The sequence below is a fragment of the Drosophila bipectinata genome, chromosome 4 (genome assembly GCF_030179905.1).
Source record: "Drosophila bipectinata strain 14024-0381.07 chromosome 4, DbipHiC1v2, whole genome shotgun sequence".
Taxonomy (NCBI): domain Eukaryota; kingdom Metazoa; phylum Arthropoda; class Insecta; order Diptera; family Drosophilidae; genus Drosophila; species Drosophila bipectinata.
Window position 1 is genome coordinate 15,474,896 of NC_091740.1, and position 21,847 is coordinate 15,496,742.

Below are 21,847 nucleotides of genomic sequence, written 5' to 3' on the forward strand. Positions count from 1 at the left end.
CGCAGAATTTTTTCAAACAACTTATTCTCCTCCTAAATTGACTGATCAGCCTTACGCATATAACATTCAAGCAGCAAATCTTATTTTCTGTCCGTTTTTTTCTGAGAACAACTTATTATCTGGTCTTTTAAGAGTAAAACCCATTTATTCGCCAGGCCCCGACGGAGTACCAGGCTGTGTGCTAAAATACTGCGCCAGGGCTCTGTGCAAACCTCTTCTAAGACTTTTCAACTTATCTTTGGAAACCTCGATTTTTCCCCTTAAGTGGAAGGAATAATTTATAATTCCTCTACATAAAAAAGGGAAAAAGTCCGAGGCTGCCAACTACAGAGGCATCTCTAAGTTGTCGGCAATTCCAAAGTTATTTGAAAAATTAATTACCCCTTATTTGCAACACCTTTGCTCTTCGATCATCACTCCTTGTCAGCATGGCTTTATTAAGCGTCGCTCCACCACCACAAACTTATTGGAGTTGACATTCATTGTCATAGATGGCTTTTGTAAGGGATATCAAACCGATGTAATTTACACAGACTTCAGCAAAGCATTTGATTCAGTTAATCACTCACTCTTGTTGAGTAAACTGAATATGCTGGGTTTTCCTAAAGACCTCTTAACGTGGATCTCCAGCTACCTAGATGGAAGGACACAAAGAGTCTTATTTAAAAACATACAGTCCCGTCTGGTCCGTGCTACATCTGGCGTCCCTCAAGGAAGTCATCTTGGCCCGCTATTATTCACGCTTTTTATAAACGACTTGCCCCCTGCTTTAACGAACTCTCTAGTTCTTATGTATGCAGATGATGTAAAGCTTTGTCTTCAGTACAAATCCATCTCTGCCCAATGCAGTCTTCAGTCTGACCTTGATAACTTTCAAAAATGGTGTTTAGCTAATGATCTAATACTTAATGGATCTAAATGCAAACATATGTCTTTTTATCGTTCTTGCCCTCTGCAAGCTACTTATTCTATTAATGGGATTGCCTTAGAAAAATTAACCCAGGTTAATGATCTCGGCATCCTATTAGACATCAAACTTAAATTTGCCGACCATATTTCCTTAATGGTTAATAAGGCTAAAGGAGTCCTTGGTTTTATCAAAAGGTGGTCAAATGAATTTAATGACCCCTATATAACCAAAACATTATTTATTTCCTTGGTCCGTCCTATACTAGAGTACGGTTCATGTGTCTGGAGTCCCCAATATGGAGTACATAAGGACCGCATAGAATCCGTACAAAAGAACTTTTTAATATTTGCACTTAGAGGTCTATATTGGGATGCACTTACCTAGCTTAACAAATCGTAGGACAATGCTCGGTGTAGTTTTTCTGCATATCCTTATTAACGGGGATGTAGATAGCCAGCATTTACTAACACGCTTAAATTTCAACATTCCTAATAGAAGGACTCGAAACTTTAGGGCTCTGTTCCTTAGCCGTTGTAGTTCGACATATGCACTGCATGACCCTTTTAGGGTATTATGTTCGAACTACAATGGTCTCTACTCTATTACATCTCTTTCCTGTCCCTCTTATTTAAATTATAGAATTTTACATTTTCTTACTAACTCCTCTTAGCTTAATAATTAACAAATAACTTAACTTAATATATTCTAACAAATCGTTTCTTGAGCGCCCCTCGGTCGTCTGGGCCTCTAAGCTTTATGATGAATACAGGAATGCTAGCTGACGCTCTTATTGATGCACAAGCCATTTCCAAATTCTGAAAGACCGAGAAAAAAAAAAAAAAAAAAAAAAAAAAAAAAAAAATGTGGAAATCCCATAAAGCGACTATGCCATGAAAGCTGGCCATGAAATATCTGGTTACCCCTGCTGTTTTTTTTGGTGTGATATATAGTGTACATTTTTGAAAAGTAATCGGAAAAGAAGGCTCTAGTGTTGGGACGTTCAGCATAGTGAATGGATTTGACAGATAGGGTTTGAAGACAATTTGCATGTGAGAGGGAAAGATTTTCGACTTTTCTTGATCGCTGCGCTCCCATAAATCTGTTTTGGATCTTTAAGGGAGATCGGGTCCGTCTGGTGGCTGTAAAGCTGAGTGAGCTCTTCAGAGTGGAAACTTGTTGCAGGTGGGAGAAAGCTTTTCTATGTTGACGCGTTCATCTTCGTTTTCATCTTCACGCGTTCACCTTCATGTTGACGCGTTAATCTTCGTTTTAAGGTGAAGGAGTTTTATGGTGTACTTGCCATTTTCTGCGGAGTATGCGCTTTTCCTGAAAAAGCGACTCAATATCTCGATATCAGCTTTGCAGGATATATTTCAACATAATTCAAGAAGCTTAAATATTTTTGAAGCCTCTTCTAATTTATTTTATTTGAAGTATGGATAAGGAACGATTAGCCTTCCTTGCGGAACAAGTTAAAACAATACAAGCTAATACATACAAAAACAAGAAAGGTAAAAAACAAGACATGCTTATATCAACTCATGAGGTGATCCTGATCAAGAATATATATACTTTATAGGGTCGGAGATGTCTCCTTCACTGCGTTGCACACTTTTGACCAAAATTATAATACCCTCTGCGAGGGTATAAAAACAAGGTACAAGCTACAAGCTAAACCATAAAGATTTTTTTGTATTTGAATTAAAAAAAAGAAAGGAAAGCTAACTTAAGGCGGAGCCGAAGTTGATATACCCTTGCAGTTCAAACCGGGTTTATATCGCAAACATCCGATACAGTTGGCCGATCCTTATGATTAGATCATAATAAAACATATTTATTAAAATAAAAAATCTAAAAAAAAGTCCCAAGCTTCTATATTCAAAAATACCAAAGTTGGTATTTCTACCAAATACCATTACCGATCATTCAGTTATATGTCAGCTATAAGATATAATCGACCGATCGTTATGAAATTTGGTAGATCGGATTAACTGACCAAAAATAGCATGTGTACCAAGTTCCAGCTTTCTATCCTCAAAAACACAAAAGTTGAGTCATTTCCGATCGTTCAGTTATATTGCAGCTATAGGATATAGGCGGCCGATCCTTAGGAAATTTGACATGTCGTATTATTTAGCTTTCATGTAAAATTGGAACTCTCTTACTCTAAAAATACCAAAGTTATACCATTTCCGAACAATCGGCCGATAGTCGGCCGATCCCGGCCGTTCCGACTGCGTGCAAAGGAAAGAAGGGTGTATGCAAAGTTTCAAGACGAAAGCTTTAAAACTGAGAGACTAGTTCGCGTAGAAACAGACAGACAGACGCAAATGCAAAGTTTCAAGACGATAGCTTTAAAACTGAGAGACTAGTTCGCGTAGAAACAGACAGACAGACGGACAGATGGACATGCTCATATCAACTCAGGAGGTGATCCTGATCAAGAATATATATACTTTATAGGGTCGGAGATGTCTCCTTCACTGCGTTGCACACTCTTGACCAAAATTGTAATACCCTCTGCAAGGGTATAATGACTAGGATTGATAAAGATACACTAGCAGCTAAAAAAGTTCCAAAGAGAGGAAATTGTTAAGCATCAGTGTTTATCTATGATCTGTTTGGAATGTTTCCCGGTCCAATGATAATTGGAAAGATTCTAATACATCGATGCTACACACTTAACTTTTAATTAGAAAAGGTAAAACCAGAATTGCATGTATTTTTGTCTGACAGTAAAGAAGAATTTGCGAAAGTGGCTTATTGGCGAAATATATCTCCTAAAAACTAACGGTGGCATTTGTAGCAGGCCTGAAACTCCTTTCGATTCCAAGGTTAGATCTCCAAGCAGCAGTTTTAGGTACTGGCTTACAAAACTCATGTAGAATAGATAAATTTTGTAGTCAGATTCTAAAACAGTCTTATCTTTGGTTTGCTCTGAGCATCGTCAATATAAAGAGTTTGTTCCACACCGAATATACTTATAAGATATTAGCGACCACAAGGGAAAGTGACTGGCGTTGGGTACCGACATTACTAAATCCAGCTGACAAAGGTGTAAGGCCGACAAAGTCTAGTGATTACAATCCACAAGGCATGTGGATCAGAGAACCACTGTTTCTAAAAGAGGACGAACACATAACCGGAGGCCCCTTTGCTCCATGCGACAGACGGTGATCAAGAAGAAAAGCGAAAATCGTCCTAGCTACGTCACCCGAACAGCTCATTAATTTTGGACGCTTTTCAAATTACATGAGATTATGTCAAATGTGATGTCAAATTACACCCATGGGATGGATACTACGATTTTTTAAAGGGGACTCAACTCAAGCTCAACTGCAAAGGGGTGAGTTATCTCTTTGAGTTATACCCTTCCAACTTGGACGGAACCCTGAAAGTTTGGTCAAAGTTTATATATATTCCCTAATCCATCGTCGCCAAAATTCATCTTTTAGCTTCTGCGAACGGTAATATTCTTTTTTTGGAACAACTTTCTTTCGTACTACTAGGCGTTGTAAGCTCTGAATCTTAGTTGTTTATGTGAGTCATGTGGAGTTAAATTGCATGTTGCCATCTCCCTTCTGGGCTTTAAATACCATAGGCTAAGCTAACTTACTACCCTAATTTAGTTCTCCAATATTAATATGTAAAATTATCTATAAGTGAAGTTGATTTAATAACATTTAAGGGTTATCCCTAAAGGAATAAACGTTAAATAAACGTTATCCTGTTTTACAAAATAAAAAAAAAATGTTGAAAATAAAAAGCGCGTTCGTAGGACAATCGATCCTATGTCAATCGTTCAAAACAATATTCCAAATATAAAAAAATAGTCACAAAACGATAATTTCTTTGTTCCTTGGGCTAAAAGATACGTATTAGTGTTAGTGAGAGAAGAAAAACGCGGAAAGTTAGCAAGAAAGTCAAAACGATTTAGACATGGCAATCACCAACGAAAAATTACAAGCCATTATGGAACGCAAATAAAAGTTTCGAACAAAAATTAGATTATGTTCAAAAACGCTTAGGTTGTGTAAAGTGACCTTAGATATTATGAAATCTCTTCCGGATTTCGAGGGTAAAATGAGGAAATACTTATAAGTATAAGTACTTATAAGTAATACTTATAATAAGGAATACTTAGAAATAAAAAAAAGACTTCATATGATATGGAATCTTTGAAGCCCTAACAAACAGTCTAGATTTCACACACGCGGACAAGCGTCCTGTATGCTTAATAGAACAGAAGATGTCAACGCTGCGCTAAGGAAACATGACTCTTTTGCAGTACTATGACGAAGACAAGGAAAAACCGACTAAAAATATCTAAAAAATAGAACAATGTAGTTCGCTTCTCGGATGGCTCGCACTCTGCCATCGACTCGCTTTGCTTCTCGCTTCTCGCATCGCTTCGGTTCGCTTCTCGCGCCCACTCTGAATCCGCCTCAATGGCTGAATATTGCTTAGGTGGTAAATTAATGGAGATATAGCACAAAATAAAAAAGATAAATTAACAATTTATAGATGTGGATCGTGTTACTATATTTTGCCGATTTCATCAATCGGACACTTCAATCGGCAATTCTTACTCAAGCTGTTGTTGGCGTTATGTGTAGTCAGCATTTTGTGTTGTAGTTCATGACCTAGTTTTTTGTTTATTGTTTATAATGTTTTTAATGAGGACAATAAAGAAAACAAGACATAAGCTTGAATTTTGATCCATTAAGTAGTCGCTTTATTCGCTAAACACAATTTTTGAGAATATGTATTCGACATTTTGGTATTTTGTATGGGAGCAGTCTTATCACAAGGCGAAAATTATTATGATTATGATTTCTTGAACATTGAAAGACTGCGAATTAAGACTGGGAAAGACTTGGAAATTGCAATTGCAACGACAGAGAGCTATTAGCAATTGTATGGGCGTCAAAAAGCCTGACGAATTACCTATACGGCGAGAAAAATTAAATCATTTTCACTGACCAACCAATAACGTTCATCGACTCAGATCGCAACCCAAACGTAAAATTATGCGCTGAAAAGCATTTATTAACGAGCACAACGCCCACAATTTTTTACAACTAAATTCAGTTACACGAACCGCATCGTGATCGACATCTTAGACAAAAACAAAGACAAGGATGCAACTCTTTTTTAAAACTCTTTTATGCAACTGTTTTAACGTAAAAATCTTTAAAGCTCCGCAACTTTATAGTACATCGAACGGACAAGCGAAAAGAGTCCACAGTACACTGACCGAGATCCCTCGGCGTTTAAAGATAGAAAGAGGTATCGTCGACATTGTTGAATTAAATCTTCTCGCGGCTATAGAATACACTAAAACCATCCTCATTGACATGGAGACCTCGTCGGCTAGTGGGTGGGTTCCCTATAAACTCGTCTCTTCCCGCAGGGTTTCTGCTGTTTATGATAGGATTCGAATTTATTCGAATGCGTGCTTGGCCTAACGAAAAGCGTGGGCCTAACTGTATTCCCTTGCTGAAGACTCCTCGGGCTAACGTCCTGCCCACAACGTCCTGATTTTCTTAACACATTATAAAAGTTTTATTATCTTAATTCCACATGATATTCAAGTGACTTCTAAACCTACAAGCTAAAGATTACTAAATTCCATTCAAAATCTCTTAAAATCTAAAATTTCAGCCATAAACTAGAGAGTAAATCGAAGATCTTAATCGCTTAAACGTAACTAAGTAGAAATATGTTGAAATGTAGAAAAAATAATACAGGGTGCGAGATACGGTTTCTTCACATCGGTCTACGACCGATTCCGTTAGCGAGCATTGGGGCGCGACCAATAAGGAAAACTGGGCTTCAGGGCTCTGCGTTGAAAATAATGGACGGATTCACTTGCTCAGCCTGACTGGAGCTAACGCAGTAGGGTTATAACGAGGGTCATACCCAAGTTTGGGGAATTTCCAAGGTACGGATGCCAACGAACGGACCCTAATATTATGCCTGGTTGCCACTCACCACTTTTTCCAAACGTCGCGATGTTGAAAGCGCTTGCAGCATGCCACCTGTAGGGGAGTTATTCAATATTTAAGGGTTGCCAAATGCTTCCCAAACTCGATAAAAGGACTTTCCAAATCACCAAGAAAACCACACATGGACGCCCGCCTTAGGACAATTCTTCCCTCATCGGGATATTAACGCGATCGTGAATAGCCTGTACTCGGCAACATCCGCCAGCAAAAGCACCGCTCCGTTACCTAACGCCCGCGCTTTGGGCCCGCCTTCGCCGGGTCTATGCCCTGAGATCCGCCAAAAATTACAGTTAGACGCGATCCATGATGAGGTTAAGGTTGAAATCGCGCGTGCTTCGTCCCTCCTCGCTTCTTTTGGCTGCCGCAATTGCTGCGTTTTCCTCGCGGACACCTGCGCCGGGATCGTTCAGCGCCTTTCCTCTCCTCGCTTCACCAAAACTTCACCGCTCTTGACGCACACCACCGTGTTTGTTGTGGCTCCGTTATTTTCTATCCTGCTGCGAACTAATATATCTTCGCCGTTTCAGAGACTCGTGCTCCACAAAAGTCGCCGGGACAGCTCCATGGCTCTATGGTCAAGATGTTTGACTCATAATCCTAAGATCATGGGTTCAATCCCCAGCAGGGGAAGATGTTGTTTGAGTTTAATTTTTGCAGCAGTCTCAAAAGTGATGCAAGATTTGTTAAATGGGACCTTATTGAAATTCGATATTTTTTATAAATGCACAATTTTTAGAAGCATATTATTGTCCGTTCCAAATAACGCGCTATGGCTTGATAGCTTAGAGGCATGCAAGTTATATGACGCCTTACTCGAGGAACCTTATTCAATTTATAAACAACTTTAAGGGGTTAAATACAGTTGTGATATATGAAAAAATTGATTTTTTTCTTATTGCATATTCTTTAAGTATATTCTACTCTCACAAAAATAGTACTCCCATACTCTCACAAAAATTCTAATTTACTATTAGAATTACTAAAAAACTACTAATCCGATCAACACCAAATTTTGACCACTTATTTATTATGATATTAGCTAGTCCGTGAACGAGGGATTTATAATTTTTTTGAAAACTCCTTTTTTAAAGCACAAAAAACGAAAATCGTATACGCTGAAAAAGTACATTTTTTGTTAAAAACTTCGCCATTTTTTTTTAATCAAAATTTTTAAAAATCCCTCGTTTACGGACTAGACAATACAATATACTAACTAAATTTTTTGAATTTTGGATTCCGGATGAACCGTTTTTGAGAAATCATGTCCACCGCACCAATTCGGCTATAACATTTTTATAATGTAATATTTTTTTATGAAAAAATTTAATGAAGTACAAGAAACATGTACTAAACAACGTCGGTAAAATATTTTTCATAAATATTTTCTATGGTGTCAAAAAAAATCTATAAAAACCATATTTTTGCGCGGTACAACTGTATATAACTAATAACTCGGATAGCCCCGAGATAAATCCGTGGTCAGCTATTTCTATCGAGTACTCCTCCAAAGTATTCCTACACGAATCAGTTCACACAGTCCGCTAAGTGAATCCAAGTGATCCCTAACGTCCGCCAACCTAAACATAAAGATACCTTAAACGATCCCTAATTTCCTACCCAGATCCGTTCACCCTGTCCGCTAAGTGATTCCAACTGATCCCTAATGTCAGCCAACAATTATAGCAATTATGGATTTACCTAAAATAAAACTCTTGCCAATACAAAAATAAAGCTTTTGAGGATGCTTGTAACAGAATGCGCTATCGCTTAGCCGCAAAATGGAAGATGTGCCAATCAAATAAAATGGATTTTAAGGCAGACATTTCATGGGTTATTTCTGTGGTGTATTTTGGAGACGAGGGAACAGAAGCGCGAAACAAACTCTATAAATCATATTGCATTCAGATCGTATCAGACCGAATTTATAATTATCAATTGGAGTAATAGTGTGTAAATGAAAAGAATAAGCGCACAGTATCGTTACGTTAGCAAGATTCCACTGACTTGTTTTGGGAAAAGCGGTTATAACTTCAACAATTTTCATAATTTTGTAATGATATTGGTCTCGTTTTATTCAGGATTAATAAGAAAATTTTTGTGTGTGTCGGAAATGATAGCATTTCTTGTAGGTTGTACCGAAAAAATTAAGACTATTTTAGTCCAAAAAAAACACGAATGTCAGTTGTGTAAAATTTTTATCCTTTTTGTTTAAATCAATTGAAGATTTCTTTTTTTCAAAAGCTACAACATTGGAAAACGTCGGAAATTTTAATTTAAATCGGCTTTGAAGTCCTTAAAAACCATTTTTTCTAAATAAATCAAGATATTAAGGGTGTAAAATTAAATTTCGCCTAAATTAAATTTTAAGCCTACTTTTAGTTAGTTGCTTAAAATGCCTTTGTATATGTCAAATCATGTGCGATGTTATTGTTCTTGTTTTCCATTGCGGCGCAACGAGTTCCAGCCTTGTGCACACTTGGAGTTCTGGTACGCAACTGCCAGCGTCTAATTCTCTACCTCCTGTGCATACTACCGAACCTCGATCGGCGACAGCGACACAACGCTGTCGCCTCGCTACAAAGCGACAACATCCTAGCAACGGTTGCCTGGCAACCTGGAGGACTCTGGGACACGAAAATGTGTATTCGCACACACACACACATACATTCGCCGACACGGCCATCCTGACCCTAACACGACCTCGTGTAGAAAATAGCAACATTCGAATTTTCTTTCTTTCTTTTAATTATTAGACTGAACATTAAATAGTTTCATAACAAAATCCAATTTTCTTATCTTAATTCATAACAAATTATCATATTGACAGTTTCACAAAACAGTATTCAGTTCCATAACTATAATTTTTTTTCATCAATTCAATTCAATTTTCTTTCTTTCTTTACATTTCTTTGTTTTTCTTCTTCTTTTATATAATCCATTCTTCCTCATTATTCACTCTTATAGTCGCATAATCAAATACCCCACACGCCATGATCAAAACAAACAATATGTTTTGCACTTGTGCTTGCATTATATTTTATGGACTCAGTACTCTGCCATTTTCATCGGCCAGCAGTACAACTTTGTCACCCTTATTGGTGTACTTCATTTTCTTCTTCAATACTCTCAGTATTTTCATTTTCACTCTTTTCTTCAATACTCTCAATATTTTCATTTTCACTCTTTTCTTCAATACTCTCAATATTATCAATATTTTCATTTTCACTCTCTTTTGTAGCGGTTACGTTTCTTACATCTAAATTATTATAATCATCGTACACATTTAGCTCTTCGGGCACTTGCCCCTCTGGTAATTTTCTTAAATCCTCATGTGCATATTTATAATTTCTTTTATTAGTTAAAGACTTTAAAATGTACCTGTCACCTTCCAGAACTTTTACTATTTCAAAAGGCCCCCTAAATTTTGGACTTAGCTTAGTCTGGTGTCTTTCTTCGCTCTTAAGTAATACGAAATCTCCAATTTTGTGCCTTTTTACTTTTGCCTTATTCCTATCAAATCGTTCTTTATCATAAGCTGCACTGGCTAATACATTCTTTGCAGCTTGCGCTCTTACGTTTGGCAAATCAATAACATTTTCTATATCACTAGGTGGAAGTAATCCCAATGGGCGTGCTACCTTTCCCAATAACATTTCTAAAGGACTTGCTTTCGTAGTGCGATTGGTTGTACAATTAATTGCCAACGGGAACACAGTCTTGGCAGGATGTGTTGGGAGAGGTGCAACACATCCTGCCAAGACTGTGTTCCCGTTTCAACCGCTGTTAACATATTCTTCAACGTGCTCATAGTTCGCTCCACTTGACCATTAGCTCGACTTGCACCAGTGGCTATCAAATGCAAGTTTATTTTTTGATCTGAACAAAATTGATTGAACTTTGCGCCTGTAAAACACCTCCCCTGGTCAGCTATTATTCGGTTTGGTACTCCAAACAATGAAACGGCAGATTGAACGGCCCTTATACAACTCTCACTGTCCAATTTAAGACTATGACTAAGATAGACATATTTGGTAAACGCGTCTATCTGAACAATGACATACTCCTTCTGATCACTCTTGCCACTTAATTTTCCTGTGATATCGATGTGGATAGTGTGCCAAGGAATAGTGACTTTTGGTATTGGATTTAATTCCGCCTGTATTTTTCCTGAAGTGGATTTTGACATTTTACAAGTGATGCAGTTGTCGACAAATTTTTTTACGTATTTTGACATATTGTCAAACCAGTAGAAATCGTAAGTTTTATCTAATGTCTTTTCGAAACCTAAATGCATTATGGACTCATGCACTTGATTTATGACAGACCATCTGAAAGCTCGTGGCACCACTGGTAAGCAACGTGTTCTCCCATTTCTTTGTATCTTTCTATGAAGAACTTCTGCCCTTAATTCATAGGTTTTCGCAATATCTTCAGGCAGAGAAAAGTTTTTAAAATTTTTAACAATTTCGACTATGTCCAAATCTCGACGTTGTTCAGCAATAAGCCAGTTGCTTGAAATTTCAGTTAAATTTACTTTTTTTTCTTCGACTATTTTTGCGGTTGTAGTAGACTTTTGTGAAAGGGGATTTCTTGATAAAAAGTCAACGTGTGCCATCCTTTTCCCTTCTCTATACTGAATATCGAATGTGAATGCCTGCAAATAACCCCACCAACGCTGAACTCTAGTGGTTAAATCTCGTTTATTTCTCGACGCCTTAAGCGAGTTGCAGTCAGTATAAACTACAAAATTCCTGCCCAGCAAATAATGTCGAAAATGCTTAATGGCGTTCACGACAGCTAAGGTTTCCAACTCGTACGAGTGATATCTTGATTCTGCCGGTGAAGTAGTTTTGCTATAGTATTCTATTACCTGGGGTTTGTTATTAATTTTGTGTAATAAAATTGCACCGTAGCCACTGCAACTGGCGTCTGTGTGTAATTCGATTGGATAATAAGGGTCAAAAATAACAAGGACTGGTTTGTCGGTAAGAGTGGCAATGACCTTTTTCCGTATCTGTTCATGCTCTGTTTTCCAAATAAATTTGATTTTATCTGCAGTTAAGAAATATAACGGTTTCATTAATTGTGAAAATCCCTTAATAAACTGTCGGAAATAGGATGCTAGCCCAATGAATTGTCTAAGTGAAGTGACTGACTGTGGAGGCGGAAGAGCAGTCAACGCTACAACTTTCTGTGGGTTTGGACGAATCTCACCCGCACTTATATTGTAACCCAAATATTGAACCGATGTTTTCATGAATGAGCACTTTGTAAGATTGAATGAAAACCCAGCCTTTGTCAAAACATCTAGAACGATCTGTAATCTTTCTAGCGCCTCGCATTTTGTTGAGGCGGCTATCATGATATCATCCATATAGACGATGACAAAGGAATTTGCTAGATCCCCTAGCGCCTGTATTACTAATCGTTGAAAAACGGAAGGTGCGTTTTTGAGCCCAAATGGCATGGACAGGAACTCGTATTGACCATCCGGAGTCACAAACGCCGTGTACTCGATAGAATCTGAATGTAAAGGAATTTGGTAATATCCGCTGGCCATGTCTAGACATGTAAAGTAATTAACTCCCCCAAGCCTATTGATTTGATCTTGTATAAGTGGTAAAGGGTATTTATCAGCGACCGTATTTGAATTCAGCTCTCTAAAGTCAACACAAAGTCTGTCCGTACCATTTTTTTTCTTCACTAATAACATAGGGCTTGCATAAGGTGAGCAGCTTGGCCTAATTATATTGCATTTTAGCAGTTCATTAATTTTGTCCCTAACCAAATATCGCTCGCATGGACTTAAACGATATGGCCTTCTCTATACGGTTTTTGTTGGATCAATCAACCTAATTTTCATTTCGCCAATTCTGACTTTAGTACTTGGGATCCCAGTTATAAATGAATTTAAGTACTTTGCCAACAGTGAATGTAGTTTTATTTTATCTTGTCCCTCAAGCTCAGTATCAATATCGGCTGGCTCATTGCCGGTACACAAATTAACTACTTTGGTCTTTGAGATCCTAAATTGGTTTGATGAAATGGCAATATCAAGACCCTGATTTAATATCTCACGACCAATTACAATGTCGTTTTGTACATCATCATCGCCTATTACATGAAACAAAATTTCGATACAATAATCATCAATTTTTACATTGCTTAATATTTGTAAAGTACTACATATTCCATTGCTGCCGATACCTCTTAACATAACAATATTATTGAATCTTTTACCAGAAAATTTGGTACTTAGCTTTTCTTTTATCAACGAACATTCCGATCCCGAATCGAAGGTGATTTCGAAAATTTGGCCTCTATGGTTCAGGCAACCCTTTGGTACTCGCTTCTCCCGATTGAATGCCTTGTTCCTGTCAGCTTCCTTTTTTGTACATTGGGTGGATATGTGACCCAATTCTCCGCACTTGTAGCAAGTTAAATTTGATTTTCCACGGTGATGAACATCATGCCTGCCATGTTGGGTTTTATCAGTCGCGAATTGATTTTGTTGTTTCTTGAATCTGCATTCAGACATTTTATGGCCCACTTTTCCGCAGAAATGGCACTCTATTGGTGATTGTTTTTGCCGTTTAGAATAAGTTTCAGACTGATGCTCCATAGCGCCGCTTTTCCTTTTAATAAAAGTGAATGCTTTTAATTAGGACTGTAGATCGCCTCTGGTTCGAACATTTGATGTAAAACTTAAACGCTGCAATCGGTGATCGAAGCTTGCCAGCAGCGCAAGGGTCACAGACTCAGCAATCTCTTCGTTATCCATTTGACGCCATTTCGTCGTTAGTTCGGTAACCATGCGACTTGCATGAACAGCCAAACTCTCGCCATCAGTCGGTCGATTTGATAGCATATTAAGAAACATAGCGGCTGGTGTTTCTATAGTGTCGAAGCGTTGTATAAACAATTCTTTAAACTCAGGCCAAGTAATTTCAGCATAGCACACTTGCGAAAGCCATTGCGAAGCACTTCCTTCTAAAGCCGAACTCAAAGCCATAACTAACGCACTGCTTCTCAATGTGTTTTCTTGTAAAATTATTTCCACCGTTGTGCACCACGATGATGCGTTGGCTCCTGGTTTGTCTGGGTTGAATTTGGGTAGATGCACAGTTTTGTTCTGCCCTGCATCAGGTACAGTTGTTTTTATGGCTCTCACTAGTTCAATTAAATTTTTATTTTGCAATTCCATCAGGGTACGCCATGGTCCATCTAGTGTTGAAGGCTGGTGGCCAGATCCCACTTCTGATGTCAAATCATGTTCGATGTTGTTGTTCTTGTTTTCCATTGCGGCGCAACGAGTTCCAGCCTTGTGCACACTTGGAGTTCTGGTACGCAACTGCCAGCGTCTAATTCTCTACCTCCTGTGCATACTACCGAACCTCGATCGGCGACAGCGACACAACGCTGTCGCCTCGCTACAAAGCGACAACATCCTAGCAACGGTTGCCTGGCAACCTGGAGGACTCTGGGACACGAAAATGTGTATTCGCACACACACACACATACATTCGCCGACATATATATATTTTAATTTTCAGACCGATACCTTACTTCGATAAAAAGTTACAGACGCATTGCTCCTACTTTCTTATATGAGGCTCAGTACAGGGCTAGTTTGGCTCATTTTGTCGAATTAAAAAATTATTATAAGTTATAAAAAAAAAATTATAAAATTTGTTGTAAAAAGATGAACTAGAATTGACTCCAACATAATTGGAAAATGCGTAGGTTTTTTTTAAAACACATTAAAATGCCTTAAATACCTCGAAATACCTTATGTGCCTCATAGTGAAATCTTTAAACTTCGCAACGCGAGCAAGGAATTCATTTTATACACATGGTGAAATTTTCTTAGAATTCTTCGTAGATTCCGATTATGGGGAACGATTTTCAGGATTTTTGGAGAGGAAAAAAATGACCCGCCCTAATTTACATCCATAAACTAACTTCCAATAATGAGTAACGAATTGTTAGAACATTTATAATTAAAGCGGTAAAAAGGCTCAATAAACGACATAGAAAATAAATTAAAATTAAAAATAAAATTTAAAATATTTAAAAATTCGATCAGGGATGCAAAAAAATTGCTCTCGGTGCTCCTTTGTTGTTGGAATTGCTCTTTCATTTGGGAAATGAAATTTCACATACGTGTGTTGCTCCCAGAATATGCAAAGGGCAGTGTTTTTAGTGTTTTCCATATTCTCCATTCGTGCTAAACCGAATGCATTTTGTGGCTGGAGAGTCGATTTTTTCTTCGCAGAACATTTTTTTTTAAGTAAAAAGCTCCGAATTATTTGTCACAGGATAATAATCAGCTGTTGTAAAAAATCGAGGTCCTTTTTTTAGTTGTTAGTTGTTATAAAATGTATTATTATATTGATTTTTTTTCAACCCCTTTTTAATGTTACTAGAATTTGTTTTCAGTGCACCCACATGGATGGGAAAAAAAATCGCGCCCTATTTAAAAGTAACATGCTAACTTAAAAACTAAGCAAGATATTTCAATTTGGTTTTTTTTAGTGTTTTATAATGCCATAGTTTTTTTTTGGAAAAGTAGGTGTGGTTTTTTTTTTCAATTAAAAATCTTTAAATTTTTATACCCTTGCAGAGGGTATTATAATTTTGGTCAAAAGTGTGCAACGCAGTGAAGGAGACATCTCCGACATCTATAAAGTATATATATTCTTGATCAGGATCACCTCCTGAGTTGATATGAGCATGTCCGTCTGTCCGTCTGTCCGTCCGTCTGTCCGTCTGTCTGTCCGTCTGTCTGTCTGTTTCTACGCGAACTAGTCTCTCAGTTTTAAAGCTATCGTCTTGAAACTTTGCACACACCCTTCTTTCCTTTGCACGCAGTATATAAGTCGGAACGGCCCGGATCGGCCAACTATATCCATAGCTGCCATATAACTGATTGATCGGAAATGGTATAACTTTGGTGTTTTTAGAGTAAGAGAGAGCTATTTTTGGCAAAACATTACGTCATGCCAAATTTCATAAGGATCGGCCGACTATATCCTATAGCTATATCCTATAATTGAACGATCGGAAATGACCCAACTTTCGTGTTTTTGAAGATAGAAAGCTGGAATTTAATACAGATTCTATTTTTAGTCAGTTGATCCAACCTACCAACCTATTTCATTAGGATCGGCCGACTATATCCCATAGCTGCCATATAACTGAACGATCGGAAATGGTATTTGGTAGAAATATCAACTTTCGTATTTTTGAAGATTAGAAGTTTGGGACTTTTTTTAGATTTTGTATTGTAATAAATTGGAGTATATATTCCTATTCCCATAAGGATCGGCCAACTATATCCGATGTTTGCGATATATATCCGGTTTTAACTGCAAGGGTATATAAACTTCGGCTCCGCCCGAAGTTAGCTTTCCTTTCTTGTTTTTAAGTTGAAATCGGTTTGGCACTATTCTGAAATATAAACGTATAAAAATATGATATGAATATTAAAAAATGAATTTCTTCAAAAGCGCATGAAAGTGCACTTTCATATTTCACTCATAAAAAAATGAAAAGAAAATTAAACAATCTACAAAATGGACTATAATTTCAATAAATTACAATGAACAATGCACAAATTACAATGCTCGACTTAGTTTAAATCTATTTTAAAAATTAGACTTAATTTTAAAAATTGGTTTGTAAGACTACTTACATTTTTACTTTATTAAAAAGACAACACCAGTTTTTTGGACACTTCACATACACAAACACATAATAAAAACCACATTGAAAAGTATTCATTTCAAAATTTTTGATTTTTCCCATAAAATTTTCACCATTTGCGTTTTGCAAATACCACCAAAAATCGTGAATTGTAAGCTCATGTAAATGTCAACATGTTTTAAACAGCTAATTTCTTGGCATTTGCGCCATTTATTACTCTTCTGGTACGCAACATTAAAAATTAATCTATTTTGATTGATATGCAGTTAAAATTATTAAAATTCTTTAATTTTCAAAAATGATTTTTGGCCAGGAAAAGTGGTCAAATTTCCTATAGTGCACAGGTTTAAAATTTGAGTGTGTTCGTAATCAGCAAAAAACAATGAGAGCAGAGCATTGACTGAGCAAATTAATTTGTTAAGTTTGAATGGGCACTAAAATAGTGCATTTTATGTTAAAGAAAGCTTTTCTAGCAAAAGATCTTGGACAAATCAAAAGTATGCTTTTCTATATACATAGAAGGCTAATATATAAGTATATTTTCTATGGAAAAAAAACTCCAACCAAATTTCAGAAGAGAAAAAACTCACAGAGAAAACTGTGAAATTTTTTTTTTAATGTTTAGACCAGTGGGGGTTAAAATGAACACATGTTTAGAATTTGAGTGTATTCGTAAGAGAGAATAAAATGAGAGTAGAGCATTCACTGCGAAAAAAACGTAGTTTATTTTTTCATTTTTCGTTAATTCAAAAGTTTGAATGAGCACTAAAATAAAGTATTTTGCTAGCTTTGCTAGCAACAGTTCTTAAACAAGGAAAAACAACGCTTCCCTATTTATATTTTATATGGAGAAAACTTTTTCCAACCCAATTTCTGAGAAAAGTTTTCTCAATGGAAACATTTTTTTTGTTATACATTTAGTTACTTCCTGTAGTGGAAGAATTATTTGGCCTCCCCGTTTGAACGGGTTAACGCCACAGCCAATGTATGAAAACTTATTTTAGAAGATCTAAAAATTGCGTTTGTTTTAAAGACAATAATTTTTATATATTAATTTTGGCTTGCTTTAAGAAAAACGTTATCGATATGTAGTTGTCGATTGGTTCATTTGCAAAGAAGCGACAAATATAATTATATTATATAAGTGTTGGAAAATGGCGGCAAATGTTTGAGTATTTAGAACAATTTAAAATTAGATGTGAAATATTTTCCACTGCATTGTATGTGTCGCAAATAGCATTGCCTAAAAAATTCATTTTTGATAGAGTGTACTTATCGAACGCATATCCGCTAAGGATTCTATTTAATCGTTTTGTGTCTATACGGTCGAAAATATCCGTTTTATAAAAACAGGGTTTCTTGGTGATGAAAGGCCTAAAGTTTGAATAACCTTTATTACGTTTGAATAACCATAGAGAATACGTTATAGCAGTGGTCGGCACGGGCCTATCCCGAGAGCATAGGAAATTTCTCTGCCCGAGCTCTGCCACACACACACAGTATAAATGTGCAAAGAAAGCAAAGAAACTATCAACAGTATTTTAATTTGAATGAACAAATGCATAACCTGTGAAATTCTCCAAAACTGAACCGACCGTGTAAAAAATTTCCATGTGCATGTTATTTAAAGAATTCAATTTTTTGTTTAGTCAAGTAAAAATAATGCCTTCATTAGCTTGCTTTTTGTTAACGCAGGTACCTTTAAAAAAATTGGTGTCTAGGGATAATTTGCGGGGGAAAGTAAAAATAGGGGTGATGGGAGCAATATGACTAAAAATGTTTTTATATTCAGTATAGATTCTACTATAGCTGGTTTTAGTGTGCGAGTATGAAAGAGTGAAGCAGATGGAAGTGTGTACTCGAAGGATTTGGCTAACTCTTTAGCTGTGTCGAATTCACTTCTGTAAATGGGTGGGAGTTCAGCAGCGAGATGATAAATAATTTTTACAGGAGTTGATTTAATAAAACCTAATGCTTTTCTCAGGTGAAAGATAAGTGAAAGATGAATGATATGAATAAGTAAACGAATGAGGAACAGGCGTACTCAAACTTAGATCTAATAAAGGCTTTATAAAAAATAAGGGATTTACATGAATGAACTCCAAAGTGACAACCACTAAGCATTTGTAGAAAAGTAATTGTTTGAATTGATTTTGAAATCATTTTTTTAACGTGTGGTACAGACGAGTTGTTTGAACTTATAATTCTACCCGAATAGTTGACACTATTTACATTATTCAAGGTGATGGTATAAAACGTTAAGAGGTCTTCTTCTAAGGTTAAAGTGTGTAGAGCCTGATTTATTGTCATTAAATGTAATGTTGATTATATTAACTTTCTGCTCTAATTTAGATTCAGCCAACAAAAAATCCTTATCATAACAGATTAAAAAAAAATCGTCCGCATACTGGAAAAGAATACTGCTATGATCGTTGCTTAGATTATAAAGCTCAAGAGTGTAAAGGTTAAACAGAATTTGAGTTTCCCTGACTAACCCCTTTGTCGACTGTAACCTCTGTCTTGCCCATAGTTAAAATTCTTTTATTAAGAAAATTGACAATAAATTTAACATGGGAGTGGTTAAAACATAAATTTACTAATTTTCTACCTAAGATAGGAATTTTGACCGCATCAAAAGCTTTGTTTAAGACAAGAAAAGCTTCTGGAACGTGGAAGCCACGAGCTTTTAAATTATCTATAGTGTTGACCGCCAGGGTTTGCATTTACTACTCCGTAGCAGCGAGATGCACAGAAATATTGCTCTGCTCTTGCTACAGCTTTCACTTTTTTCCAGAGCGGGAGCAGAGCCGTAGCAGAAAAATAAAAATTGACTGCTCTGCTCTGCTCCGAGCTACGAAAAGTTCAAAGCTATTGCTATAGCAACAGCAGAAAAAATTATTTTGTGCTCCTCGTAGCCGTAGCATTAGCCAAAAATCTAGAGCGAGAGCAGAGCAGAGCCAAAAATATTTTTTCATGTGCTACTGCTCTAGCTTAGTTTTGTTTTTGTTTTTTTCTCCCCTGATTTTTATGCACCGTCACTGTGTGACCACTTTCTTTACCTCCTTTCTTCCTTACCCACTTTCTTTACCCTTGTAAGAATGATATTTAGGTAATAATATACAAACAGAAACAGAAACAACAAATAAATATTAATAACTCCTAATTAAATCAAAATTTAAAAATTATGCTATTCAGTCATGTATTTAATTTTCTATTTACAAATTTATTTAGTAAATAATTAATCGTCGTCTTCAAATAAACTCAAGTTGTCGATCGCATTATCTAAGTGTGTTGAGTTTAGGCGAACAAGGAGTATATTTTCTAATGTGTCGTGGCTTAAACGATTTCTGTTGTCCGACAGCACCAGTTTTAATGAAGAAAATGCCCGCTCTATTGTTACCTATAAATGTTTGGAAATTAAAATTTTGTTTCGAATTAAGTAATAGTTCTTACTTGAGTTGGAGGTATAGCAAAACATATTTTGCAAACAAAAACATGCATCGCATGATTTCCTCTCTTTCCAAAAATGTAAAACATTTGTACTGGATTTCATTTACGGTAATTTCAATGTTTCAATCTTTGAATGTACATCGGTTGACTCATTTGGCACAACGCTTACACTTAAAAAGTCATCCAAAATATTAAAATTACTTTTACTATTGCTGTCCTCTGAAGCAATTGAGCTAGTAGACGATGACAATGTTGCAATGGGACTATGCATTTTGATTTGTGCCCACAATGTTTTTAAGAAACTGACTGCCCTTTCCTTTTGAGAGCTGTCCAGAATATGATGGAATCTTGGGTCTAAGTACAAACAAGCTTCGAAGCCAACATTAGATGTTAATTTCTTGGTCCGTGTTTCCATACTTTCAAAAAGCGCCTCTCCAATTTTATAAATAATTGAATCCGGAGCACTTTTTGATAAAATTTGATTAGTGGTCAGTTTGCAGACCAACCACAGAGCATAAAAATTCCCATAGTGAAGTTGCTCCTCTTGAAACTGCACTATGGTCTTTTGTAGTGGAGCCATAAAAGTCACATACGACTCCATAACATTTCATTAACTATAAAATCGTCATCTCTTGATTTTTTCTCGACAGTTTCAATAAGGCTTAAAATACTTTTCGCCTTTTTTTTAATCCTTGATTATGTCCTTTAAGGACATTCGATACATCATTTGAAAGGTACTGCGCCACAGATCATAAAAATGTAAGCGGTTTTTTAATAGTCCACTCGGTTCAGAAGTTATTCGCATTCAATTTTTATTTTCAATTTTTATAATAAAAATTGAATCGTAACACTTATTTTCAATTTTTTTAATAAAAATTGAATCATAATTTTTATTTTTATTTTTTTTATAAAAATTGAAATTTTTTTTTTTTTTTTTTTTTTTTTTTTCCTTATTACTCCTCTTGGGAGCTTAGGGCCTCTACAAGGGCTCTCCACCTAACACTTGTTGATGTAAGCCTGCAGCTTCATCAATATCCTTTGAGAGGTCATCCACGTCTCCGATCCGTATAGCAGTATGGATTTTACACACGAGTTGAATTTTTTTTTTTTTTTTTTATCAGTTTATCTTTGTTTTTCTGTTTATCTGCTGGTTTCTCCATACTCGGTGTAGTCTTCCAAATGCAGACCTCGCTTTGCGCAGTCGGTTCTCCACATCACTTTCCACTCCACCATTTGAATCTGTCGACGAAGTCGATGGTTTTATCTCCGATTGTGATGTTGTTTGTGTTGGAGTTGTTGATCCGCATAGCTTTCGTTTTTGATGCGTTGATCTTTAAGCCTACTGTGCTGGCTCAGATCTCGAGGTCCCTAGCTTTGGCTTGAATGTCTTCGAATTTGTGAGCCAAGACATAGACATATGTCTATATGTCATCCGCGTAATCCAAGTCTTCTAGATGTCGGGTGAAGTCCCAAGTGATTCCGCGTCTGTCCATGCATACTTCTCTCATAATTTCGTCGACTACCAAGTTGAACAGAAGTGGTGATAGAGGACATCCTTGCTTGTCGCCTGTGTTCGTCTGGAAGGGTGCACTAATTTTCCCGCTGTGCAGTACCGCCAGCTCAGCATCATCATACATATCTTTGTTTATGATTTCCACTGGCACTCCCTTTCTTGCAAGTGCCCTCCATATCGCTGCTCTGTCTACCGAATCGAATGCCTTCTGGAAATCTATGAACAAGAGGTACAGCGGCGAGCGCCATTCCACAGTTTGCT

At 36.6% G+C, this 21,847-nt stretch overlaps 1 protein-coding gene across 5 annotated transcripts in view; it reads right to left on the bottom strand.

Annotated features, from left to right (window-relative positions):
• Positions 1–21,847, bottom strand: part of NfI (Nuclear factor I) — a 262,100-nt gene that overhangs the window by 97,127 nt on the left and 143,126 nt on the right. Inside the window, exon 1 of one of the 5 annotated variants that reach the window (XM_070282371.1) lies at positions 16,613–16,842. The exons of the other annotated variants lie outside the window; for them this stretch is intronic. The gene's annotated coding sequence lies outside the window, so the exon portion shown is untranslated. Of the gene's footprint in view, positions 1–16,612; positions 16,843–21,847 lie in introns of those variants that run through there. 5 annotated transcript variants of the gene reach the window in all.